This window comes from Myxocyprinus asiaticus, chromosome 47 (assembly GCF_019703515.2).
Source record: "Myxocyprinus asiaticus isolate MX2 ecotype Aquarium Trade chromosome 47, UBuf_Myxa_2, whole genome shotgun sequence".
Taxonomy (NCBI): Eukaryota; Metazoa; Chordata; class Actinopteri; order Cypriniformes; family Catostomidae; genus Myxocyprinus; species Myxocyprinus asiaticus.
In genome coordinates, this window is record NC_059390.1 from 14896813 (window position 1) to 14908896 (window position 12084).

Here is a 12084-nt window from a genome sequence, read left to right on the forward strand (position 1 = left end):
TTCCGATTAACGGGAAGATCAGACCTGTTGAGGGAACTTCAGTGAAGCCTGATATGCACTTTTGCACGGAAAACATTGGCATTTGTTACCATGGTGACAAGCATGCGTGTTCTGTTTGAAGGAGAGGATTGTCTTGGGCATCTTGCCTGCTGTCTCTCTCCCAGCTGCTAACTAATGTGTTGCAAAGAAAGCGCTGACAGAAGCAGCCCTTAATGGTGTTAATATTGTACATGCTGGAAATTGGAGGAAATGAATTGTGCTGATTCCAGTTTTTTCACTGTCTCCCTTTATGCCAACATACATCTCCCAGCATCCTTCACTGCATACATCATAAATTAGCTTAATACTCCTGGTGTGCAGTACTGTACACACAGAAACAGTCTAATTAAAACTTAATGGCACTCAGAAAAACACACACAGGTGCAAGTCCTATGTGTGAGAGGTTCCTGTTCTGATGAGAGAGAGGATTGGGAATGAGGGGGAGGTCTTAAAGCCACAGAGAGTTAATCAGATTAGCAAGTCTGTTTTACTAATTGTTTTTAAAATGTGTTAAATTAAGTGTGTAGAGTTTTGTAGTTGTCCTGCCAAACAGACAAAACGTAGGTGTAAATGCTGTTCCAAAATTAGGTCTTACGGGAATGCAGATGTGAGCACTTGGCCAACGTGCAGTCCGGTTGAACATATTGAACATATGTGTTATGGTGGTAACAAACCTCAATACTTAAAGGGGCAATAGAATTACTGGTACCTTCAAAATTTTGTGACATAAAACCAGATGCGTTATTATTCAGGTACGTTGCTGTAAATATATTGACTTTAACATACTTGCTCTGCAACATTTTCTTCGAACTGTTGCCCTGCCATTACAGTAGTTGGCTTGAAAGATATAACTCACTATAGAATCGGACAGTTCACACTAATGTCCACTAAAGCGCCCCTTGTGGCAGCACTGAGGTTTCAACACGTACTTGCGTTGTGTTATGAAATGCAGTCTGACAAATTTCAGAACGCAACAATGCACAAAAAAAAGAGTTCACATACAGTGCATCCGGAAAGTATTCACTTTTTCCACATTTTGTTATGTTACAGCCTTATTCCAAAATGGATTAAATTCATTATTTTCCTCAAAATTCTACAAACAATACCCCATAATGACAACATGAAAGAAGTTTGTTTGAAATCTTTGCAAATTTATTGCAAATAAAAAATGGAAAAAATCACATGTACATAAGTATTCACAGCCTTTGCTCAATACTTTGTTGAAGCACCTTTGGCACCAATTACAGCCTCAAGTCTTTTTGAGTATGATGCTACAAGCTTGGCACACCTATTTTTGGGCAGTTTCTCCCATTCTTCCTTGCAGGACCTCTCAAGCTCCATCAGGTTGGATGGGGAGCGTTGGTGCACAGCCATTTTCAGATCTCTCCAGAGACGTTCAATCGGGTTCAAGTCTTAACATTCACAGAGTTGTCCTGGAGCCACTCCTTTGTTATCTTGGCTGTGTGCTTAGGGTTGTTTTCCTGTTGGAAGATGACCCTTCGCCCCAGTCTGAGGTCAAGAGCGCTCTGGAGCAGGTTTTCATCAAGGATGTCTCTGTACATTGCTGCATTCATCTTTCCCTCGATCCTGACTAGTCTCCAAGTTCCTGCCACTGAAAAACATCCCCACAGCATGATGCTGCCACCACCATGCTTCACTGTAGGGATGGTATTGGCCAGGTGATGAGCGGTGCCTGGTTTCCTCCAGACATGACGCTTGCCATTCAGGCCAAAGAGTTCAGTCTTTGTTTCTCATGGTCTGAGAGTCCTTCAGGTGCCTTTTGGAAAACTCCATGCAGGCTGTCATGTGCCTTTTACTGAGAAGTGGCTTCCGTCTGGCCACTCTACCACTCTACCACTCTACCTACCTGATTGGTGGAGTGCTGCAGAGATGGTTGTTCTTCTGGAAGGTTCTCCTCTCTCCACAGAGAAATGCTGGAGCTCTGCCAGAGTGACCATCAGGTTCTTGGTCACCTCCCTGACGAAGGCCCTTCTCCCCCGATCGCTCAGTTTGGCCAGGCGGCCAGCTCTAGGAAGAGTCCTGATGGTTCCAAATTTCTTCCATTTATGAATGATGGAGGACACTGTGCTCATTGGGACCTTCAATGCTGCAGAAATTTTTCTGTACCCTTCCCCAGATCTGTGCCTCGATACAATCCTGTCTCGGAGGTCTACAGACAATTCCTTGGACTTCATGGCTTGGTTTGTGCTCTGACATGCACTGTTAACTGTGGGACCTTATGTAGACAGGTGTGTGTCTTTCCAATTCATGTCCAATCAACTGAATTTACCACAGGTGGACTCCAATCAAGTTGTAGAAACATCTCAAGGATGATCAGTGGAAACAGGATGCACCTGAGCTCAATTTTGAGTGTCATGGCAAAGGCTGTGAATACTTATGCACATGTGATTTATTTCATTTTTTATTTTTAATAAATTTGCAATGATTTCAAACAAACTTCTTTCACGTTGTCATTATGGGGTATTGTTTGTAGAATTTTGAGGAAAATAATGAATTTAATCCATTTTGGAATAAGGCTGTAACATAACAAAATGTGGAAAAAGTGAAGCGCTGTGAATAATTTCTGGATGCACTGTACTTATGTAGAATAAATTTCGGGCCTTAGGCAGCATTGAATGTATCCTTTGTGCAGAAGGCAAATCTAGAATGCATTGCAACGAGCTCAATAAGAAAGAAATCCATGATGGCAATTAAAGCAAGAGAAGTCTTGAATAGAAATAAATATGTATTTCATCAGTCTATCTAGCAAGTCAGTCCACTGTCGGCCATCTTTGGAATGCTCACGGGAGGCTATTTCCGGTCATGACGTGTAGCTCTTATCTACTTGTATGGAGAAAGACCAAAATCTCCAAAATGGTTGGGCAAGATTATGATTAAAGAACATAGTTCAAATCAGCAGTGAAATCTGACAATGGTATCCTAAATTGTACTTCTTTACCTAAAAAACAAAATTTTCCTGGCTTGTATAGCTAATGCGCATGCGCATCCTTGAGTTGATTACTAAAAGGTGATTGGCTCTTTTACCTGTAAGGCGGGACTTCTTTCTACATCTGTTGACCATTGGGCACTTTGAGCTCCTTGGTTGGGCGTTCCAATTTCTCCCATTCACTTTAATAGAAGTGGCCTGTCTCTTCTAAATAGTCTCTGATTTCATTCAATGCTGAATCATTGTCAATAAAACATTGTTCTGCATAGTACAAAAAAGTTTACTCTTTTAACGAGAGTATAGCACTGTTAGCTTAGCAACATTCTTACACCGAACTCTATTTAAATGAATTGCTGTTAGAGTCTCCTGTGCATTTTGCGTAAGAAGCTAAATTTTTAATGCCATGTGAAGTTGCTGCCTATCAGTGTTGGGGAGTAGCTAACTACATGTAGCGATGCTACTAACTTAACTACATTTTTCAGTAGCTCAGCTGCTTTTAAAACAGAGTAGCTTTTCCAGTAGCGAACTACTTTTTCCAGCAAGTAGCGGTGTAGCGTGACCAAATGCTTCATCATGTTGGTCAGATTATAACTAATAGCCTTCCTTATTGCGTAGAAGCCAAACTTTTACCAGCAAAACGTCCGACGATCTGGCAGCATATTTCTGCCTGCTGATCAGAATCAGGCAGCGTCGTCTTCTTCTTTTGTAATGGCAGATCACAAACAAAAATAGTGAATTACCGCCATCTACTCAGAGCTTATTACAGCTCACTTGGATAAGAAGAGATTGTCTGATGGTTTTGTAAAGCGAGCAACCACAGTTTGTTTACCTTTACAAGACATACAGGGGAAGGTAAATCTGAAAATGATAAAAGAACACCATTTTATTCTTCTATGAAACAAAGAATGATTCAGACACTTAGTTCTTAATAGATTACACAACAGCATATTTACCTTTACTATTTTAAATAAAATCATTCAAAAAGTTATTATTGCCTTTTGAGGGATTTTGTTTCTGTTCTAAATATGTTTATTTTGCTTCTCATCATCTGTGCATTATTGGGAGCAGCGAGTGAATTATTATTATTATATTTATAAATATACAGTATATATTATTATAATAATTACTATCATGCAGAACTATTTGATTTCTCCATTTCTTAGCATTTAATTAACTATTATTTTCATGTAAAATAAATAAAATGATTGGTAAAAGAAATCATTTTTGGCATGTATTATTATGCAACAATCTAGAATGACCATCCGTCCACTTTTTTTTGGACCTGAACAAATCGAACAAATATTTGTTAAGCAACCTCTGTATATGACCTGTAAATCTGGCACTTGCATGTCAATGGCAAAGTCAGAAAATACAATGAGAAAGAACCCAGGTGAGGGGAGAAACAAGCCCTGAATCTTTATTCACATATTATCCACACTAAATATTATGCGACAAGAACAAAAAATGCCAACCCAAGGAGAGTTTGTCATAAAAATTTGATCTTTAGGGAGGTAGGCTACACCTGGCCACAGCAGGACTGAAAAGTGTGTATAAAAGTATAGTATAAAAATGATTTTTTAATGGCATCTGATCATTTTTGTTTTTATTTTATACTTTTGTATTTTATTTTATGGCCATTATTAACTGTATTAATGTTACTATTAATTAAATGTATTAAATACATTTAATATATTTAATTAAACACATTAAATGTATTTAATTTATACATTAATAAATGTCATTAGTGTACATTTTGTTTTATTAATATTATTGGTTTGATAGTAACATAATAAAAAAAAATATAGCCTCATTAAGTAGCTTCAATGTAGCTAGCTACTTTTTGATAGTAACTTGTAGTGTAGCTAACTACTTTTTCAAAAGAGTAGCTTGAATGTAGCTTAACTACTTAAAATTATGAGTAGCTTGTAGCTTGTCAAACTACATTTTCAAAGTAGCTTCCCCAACACTGCTGCCTATAGCCCTTTTCGGACGAGACCAGTTGTCCCTGAGGAGGTTAGGGAAATTTGTGTTTCACATACGTGCTTTGTGATTTTAATCCTGTCCGAATCTGACAATTCTGTGTTTTTCCTCACACAACTGCTGTAAAAATTTCAGAGCAAATTACCTACTGTTTTATAGCTAACTCAAGGGTCCTCTGAGAAATCTAATCCCATCCAAATGCAAATGTCTGTGATTGCTGATATTGAATTTTTACCAGCACTTCTCCTCAAGTATTTTGATCTACATGAACTACCGTTAAGATCATACTTACGCGCTCCAGTCTTCTGCCTGCTGTGCGCCTTTCAATATGGATGTAGATTTTTTTGCTATCTGAAGAAAAAAATAAGAAAATAACATCAACAAGGAGATCTAAATCACCGAATCTGCTTAGACTGGCCACTGTAATATCAGTGTCAGGAAAGATACTCACCTACATTTCTCAGCTCAATTGCATAATGTTATACATTTATAATACACAGATAAGTCTTATTTCAGTGGGTTTATTATAAGCGGCAACTTCTATAAACTCGTGAAGTTTGTTTTAATAGGGTTTTTATAAAAAGTAGTTTATAATGTGTAATTAATAAATTTAAATTAAATCAATAAATGAAATAATTATTTAAAATGTATTTTTAAAATGACAAGTACTTTTAAATTTAAACAGATAAAGTTTTAAAAGATAAGTTCATTTTCTCGCCTAAATTAATTCAAGTGTTCAACTTTCTGTAACGCCCACATCTAGAAAACAGACACTCCCACTTCTGTAATAAACATGGAGATCTTAGTCCTATTCGAATCATTACATAAAATCATGGACGTCAGGTGATAAAAATTGTAACTCAAACGTAGTCTAAAATTAAACGATGTATAGGAGAATCTCTCCTCCAGTGTCCTGCTTCGAGTCCTAATGAGCAAACAGTGCAGGTCGGGTGGTTTAACACCCTGGCACAGGAAGGGTTACTGGGACACTACTGTCAGGGCCGTTATAAATGGCTGTGTTTTTTCTGCGTCAGAGATGAATGGGGGTTAATGGAACTGCCCTCTCTCTGTCCTGCAGGTGCACTTGTGCTCAGATTCACACTTTTGGGTCCCTCCTTCAATTAAAGTCTATGGAATGATTTTGTCTGTTTTATCCTCTGCCTGGCAAAAAATCACAAGTCAGAGAGTACTAAATACTCTCCTCATCAAGCCGCACAATTTGAGGTTTCGTTTATGACCACAGCACAAACAGAATCCCTAACCCCAATTATGTGCAATAGTAGTAGTGATGCTTGCCTTAGTTTAACTGCAGAATATTTATGGGCACTACATAGAAAATGTGGAAATAAAATAGTAGATAGAGATAACAGCCATGGAGCATCTAGATGTTTAGTTGCATGTTCTCCAGAAGTTTAATGTCTCCAGTAGTTCATATCCTTAATATAGCCATCTGACTTGGCTTGAAAATGTTCACAGCTTCGATCATAAAAAGGCAAGAATTGTCCATTTCTGCCACTGTTTGCTCTAAGCTGAGAAGTTTAAAAGTGAGAGGTTGTTTCAAATGGGTTCTTAGGCTCATTTAGAGTGCAGCCAGAAGTCTCTGAGAACCTGGAAGAGTGTGCCAGCTTGATATGGGAGTTAGTGAGAAAGATTCCTGCTGGCTAAGGCTTTTCTATGTGCCTCAGTAATGCAGCATGAGAGAGGTGCTTTAGGAGAGAGCGATTCAGAGGAGGACTCTGCTCTGATGGGGTCACAAACACATTCAGCTCTTATCACCCCTGTTAAAAATGTGCCTTGGCTGCAGAAATGGAAGTTGTAAGCTCTTTGTACGTGTGTATGTGTGTGTACTCATTTGTAAGTGGTCTCCTTGACCTATATCTCTAATGTAGAATGTGTTGCCCCATCCTATTGGTCAACAGCATATTTAGACCAAAGAGTTTAAGATGTTAAAGTGGTATAGGCCCACTAAAATGCATAGTTATAATTGTAAGTGTATTGTCTCCAAAGGGTTTCTTAACATAAGGGGTTTCATGCAACTGGGCCCTGATGTTCTAACATGTTTTGTGAATGTCGCCTTTACAATTAATCCACTTAAGTCGTTGCTAATGCAAAAATGCAGCATAATTTTATCCTCGAATTACAATGAAGCTCGGCAACGCTGCCGGCACCTTATTACAAAGGAGCTTTATCATATACCGCTTTTTGATATAACACACTGTCTCTCTCTGTCTCTCTATGCAGGCAGTACTATGAGATGCTGTATAATACTGCGGATGAACTGCTCAACCTGGTGGTTGATCAAGGGGTGCGTTATGCAGAGCTGGAGTACATCAATGCTTTGAGCCTCCTCCACCGCAGCCAGACAGGCGTGGGAGACCTGACCATGCAAAACATGAGGCTACAGCGCCTCAAAGAGATTATATGCTAACAGGCTGCCATTAAACAGGCTACAAAGGACAAAAAGATCACCACAGTCTAGACACACTCATACTCAAAAACCGATGTGTGTCTGTGTTAAGGTATAGTTCCCCAAAAAATTTAAATTCTGTCATCATTTACTCAACAAAGCCTACTCTTCCGTAGAACACAAAGGGAGAGTCTCAGTCACCATTCACTCTCATTACATCTTTTTTTTTACCTTACTATGGCGTTGAATGGTGATTGAGGCTGTAATTGTTCCTAGCCTCTCCTTTTGTGTCCACAGAAGAAAGTCAGACAGGTTTGAAACACCATGATGATGAGTAAATGAAGACAGAATTTGATTTTTTGGGGGGTTGGGGGTGAGCTATTCCTTTTGTTTTGTCATCAACCTCGAATCGTGTCACACATTCAAGCAAACATTGTAGTGTTCATGGTCAAAGAGTGTTCATGGTCAAAGAGCTTTGCATCTGATTTTCAGTTTTATTTTCTTTAGTTGATTGTGTTGTTTTTTATATGATTTTTGAGATGCATTTCAGACCAGTGCTTTGTACCCAAACACACACACACACACACACACACACACACACACACACACACACACACACACATACACTCACAGAAGGGACTTCCTCTCTTATACCTTGTCTGGCTAGACCAGACCACACCTTTCAGAGTGCGAAAGGATTCTGTCACTTGGCTTGGGGACATTTTTGTCTCATTTTCTTACTTTATCAAACTGCTGCTCTCAATTATAGAATCTTCCTGCACACCATCTCCCTATCAGGCCTGCAGCCTGTGCCTGGAATAACAGATGCCAGATTAGAGTACCAAACTTTTTATCAGGCAAAACGAAACAGCTCACCCTGCGTTTGTTCATTTGTTTTGCTTCCTTAGGAAAGGAAATAGGAATTCCTAATCTCATTCAGCATTTCTTAATTTTCTACCTTCCCTACAGTGTATTATGTCATTCATTCATAGTCAAGGTATTTCTGTGTTTCAGGTATAATTTTGTGTGTGTGCTCATGTTTACACAATCATTAGGACATTATAACATATTTGATGATGTAATGAAATCACTGAAATTAGAAAATTGTGCCCTCCAAATGCTCCCTTTAATGCTCTTATTTGTGCGGGTTTTTTAAGTCAACAGTTTATGATGCTCACAGCCCCTCGTTCATACTGACAGTAAAGCCACAAATCAATCATACTCTCTGTCCTCTGCTGGTTTTAGCTCATTAACTATGAAGAATATTACTTAACGAGAAGGAGGGACAAAAAGCCCCGTCGAAACAGAGCACAAGTGTAAAGAGGTAAAACACCAGGAAGCCACGAGAGCAATCTATCATAATGACCCAAACCCTCAAATCAATAATTGTCACCTGGTTGCCAAAGAGAGGAAAACAGCGATGACATCATGTGTGGTGAGAATAGTGTTGTATGAATGTCACAGAAATGGTAAGATATGTCTGTCTTAAATGAATATGTCTGTAATATATCTAGAAAATGGTGTCATATAGGAGTAATCTGAGCAAGGACGTAGACTCCATTATGTGTTTGCCTTTGTGTGTTTGCCATTATAGGGTCCCAAACTATTGTTTAAAGGGATAGTTTACCCCAAGAAAATAAAATTTCCTTATAATTTACTCACCCTCATGCCATCCCAGATGTGTATGGCTTTCTTTTTTCTGCTGAACACAAATAAAGGTATTTAGAAGAATATCTCAGCTCTGTAGGTCCATACAATGCAAGTGAATAGTGGCCAGAAATTTGAAGCTCCAAAAAGCACATAATGGCAACATAAAATTAATCCGTACAACTGCAGTTGTTTAATCCATGTCTACAAAAGTGATTTAATAGGTGTGGGTGAGAAAAAGATCAATATTGAAGCCCATTTTTGCTATAAATGTCCACTTTCACTTCCACATTGTTCTTCTTTTGCTTTTGGTGATCCATTTTCATCGTGAATATCGCCACCTACGCAGCAGGGTGGAGAATCTATAGTAGAAAAGGATTTAAACGTTGATCTGTTTCTCACCTGCACCTTTCATATTGCTTTAGAAGACATGTATTTAACCACTGGAGTCATGTGGATTCATTTTATGTCTTTATGTGCTTCTTTGAGCTTCAAAGTTCTGACCACCATACACTTGTATTGTATGGACGTACAGAGTTGAGATATTCTTCTAAAAATCTTCATTTGTGTTCAGCAGAATAAAGAAAGTCAAACACATCTGGGATTGCATGAGGGTGAGAAAATGAGAGAATTTTTAAATTTTTTGGGTGAAATATTCCTTTAAATGAACTGGATTAGCAATTGCTTTTTTTTTTTTTTTTTTTTTTTACACATTTATTGTCAATTATAATACTTATTTAGACATAACTGAATCTGATGGGGTTGCACAATATGTAAAATCAACTATATTGCTTTCTTTTTGACTCTTTTAGTAATGTATTTTATGCTTAGTTTAATATAATTTGAGAGGTTCATGAAAGGGATGTGTACATGCTTGTAAATTCCAATTAATTGCTTAAGTCTTTTAAGAATCCTCTTACAGCCCCAGACTACTGGATGTAAACAGAATTTTGCCAATGTTGATGTCAAAATTAAATAAACAAATATAATAGAAAAGGCTTTGGACCAAAATTTATGTTTTAAACTAATATAAAGTTTACTTGTTTTTATTTTTTATTTTTTATTTTTTATAGTATCTTAGTTGAACAACATCATCATAGCATTTAATTTGGATTTTTATTTCACCACTAGAACATAAACTCAGTTTAAGAACTTGTATTTGACAAGTAGGCTAAAAAAATAAAAATAAATAAATAAATAAACATTTCTGCCAAGATCAACATGTTACCACAAATACTTAAAAATGGTGGATTAAAGAACTTAAAATGTATACAGTTAATATTATATTTATAATTATAATATAGCTGTACCTATGTGTTAGTGATGTGTGATTTATGTGATAGAAGACTTAAATAGAGAGTTACCTCTATTTATTTAAATGTTTAAAAAGAGCATAAGAACATTAGAATGAAAGTGTCATATTTGGTCTTTCTTATATATATATATAGTAATTAATGGCACACACACTAGCAATGGAGGTAACAGCCTTCAAAACAGTTATTTACTGTTATTTTACCTGACATAATTATGTTATTATTTATTTGTTAACAATATTTAAAACAAGCAATTTGAGTTTAAGACAGTAGAAAAAGTCAAATAAATTGTTACTTTGTGTTTTTGACAACTATTGTGTCAACGTGGTGTGGTTTGCATCTTTTATTCTTTATTATGAAATGGAGAATGATGGTGAATTAGTGGCAACTTGTCCAAATACCTATCCAACCTGGGACAGTCGGCAACAGGACTCCAGCACACGTACTTGTGTCTCTCTGTGCCAGTGAGTGACACACACACACACACACACACAAACAGGTTTGTTTCACTATATAAGTGAGGACATCTCATAGACTTCCACTGATTTCATAGCAGGTTAATGATAGTTTCTGTCCCCTAACCCAACCCCTAAATCTAACCATCATAGAAACCTGTGCACATCAGTACGTTTAAAGCTAAACATGATTTGGCCGATTTATGTGCCTTTTTTACTACTGAGGACCAACCTAAAATGTCCTCACTAGTGGGTTTTCAACAAGTTTCACTATGTTAGTGAAGACAATTTGGCACTCACAAATATAGTGAAACCTGTACACACACATGCACAATTTACCCAGCTACCTAAATGAGGACATACCACTGACTTCTGTTGTAAAGCTATTATAATTAGTGTACAAAAGACTAATAATCCTACCCCTAAAATAAAACTTCATGCATTTAAAAAAAAAAAAGGAAAGGAAAGGAACATAATTTACTATATTTATTAATAATTTTTCCAGCTGAGGATGTCATAAAAGGGAGGTTTTGTCAGATTTAGCTAACTAGGGACAATTTTGCCCCTTAGTCTACATAAACACACATGCGCTCAGACTGTTACATCACTCTGCATTATACTGATATTTTCCGTATAATATTCCCCAGGCTCTGGGTGGAATATTAATATATTTTTCAGGAAGCTCTGATGTTGTTTAATTGTATGACTGTGCTGGAGAAAAACAGAAGCGGCCCCCAAATTAGTTTACGTCCCTTTCCTAATGCGTCACACTCTCCTCTAGTTTCAGAGTTTTACCGGATGACATTTTATCGGCACCTTAACTGAATTTCTGATTGTGTGTTTGGCCACAGGGGCACGACTTGAAAAATATCTCCATTTTATGCAATTATGTCTATCTTCAAAAGCTAGAGCTTCCCAACAATAAAATAAAAGGTAGGTTTACATCGGCTTAATGTTTGTGTTACAAGAAAACTATATGATGAGATGATATTTGCTGTCATGTTTGAGACCCGCTCAGATTTGTCTTGCACTAATGTAGATATTTGCTCTAATATCCTCTTGTTGAAAGTGTTTGCCTGATTTTTTTCCATCTTTGTCCTTCATGGTTGCTTGGTAGTGGGATGAATAATCTCAGCTGTGTGGATGCTTGCCTTCCATCTTTCTCCTGCTCTTTCTGCTTAATGTTTTCTGACCGGTAGATTTATCCTGTGTGAGTCACATGCCACACCTCATCATACTGGATGCTTTCCATAATAAGCTCACAGATTTCTTTGAAATCCAGCTGCCAAAAAGTCT

At 37.4% G+C, this 12084-nt stretch overlaps 1 pseudogene; it reads left to right on the plus strand.

Annotated features, from left to right (window-relative positions):
• Nucleotides 1-9079, plus strand: part of LOC127436600 (exocyst complex component 4-like) — a 190938-nt pseudogene extending 181859 nt beyond the window's left edge.
• The last annotated feature ends 3005 nt before the right edge of the window (nucleotides 9080-12084 follow it).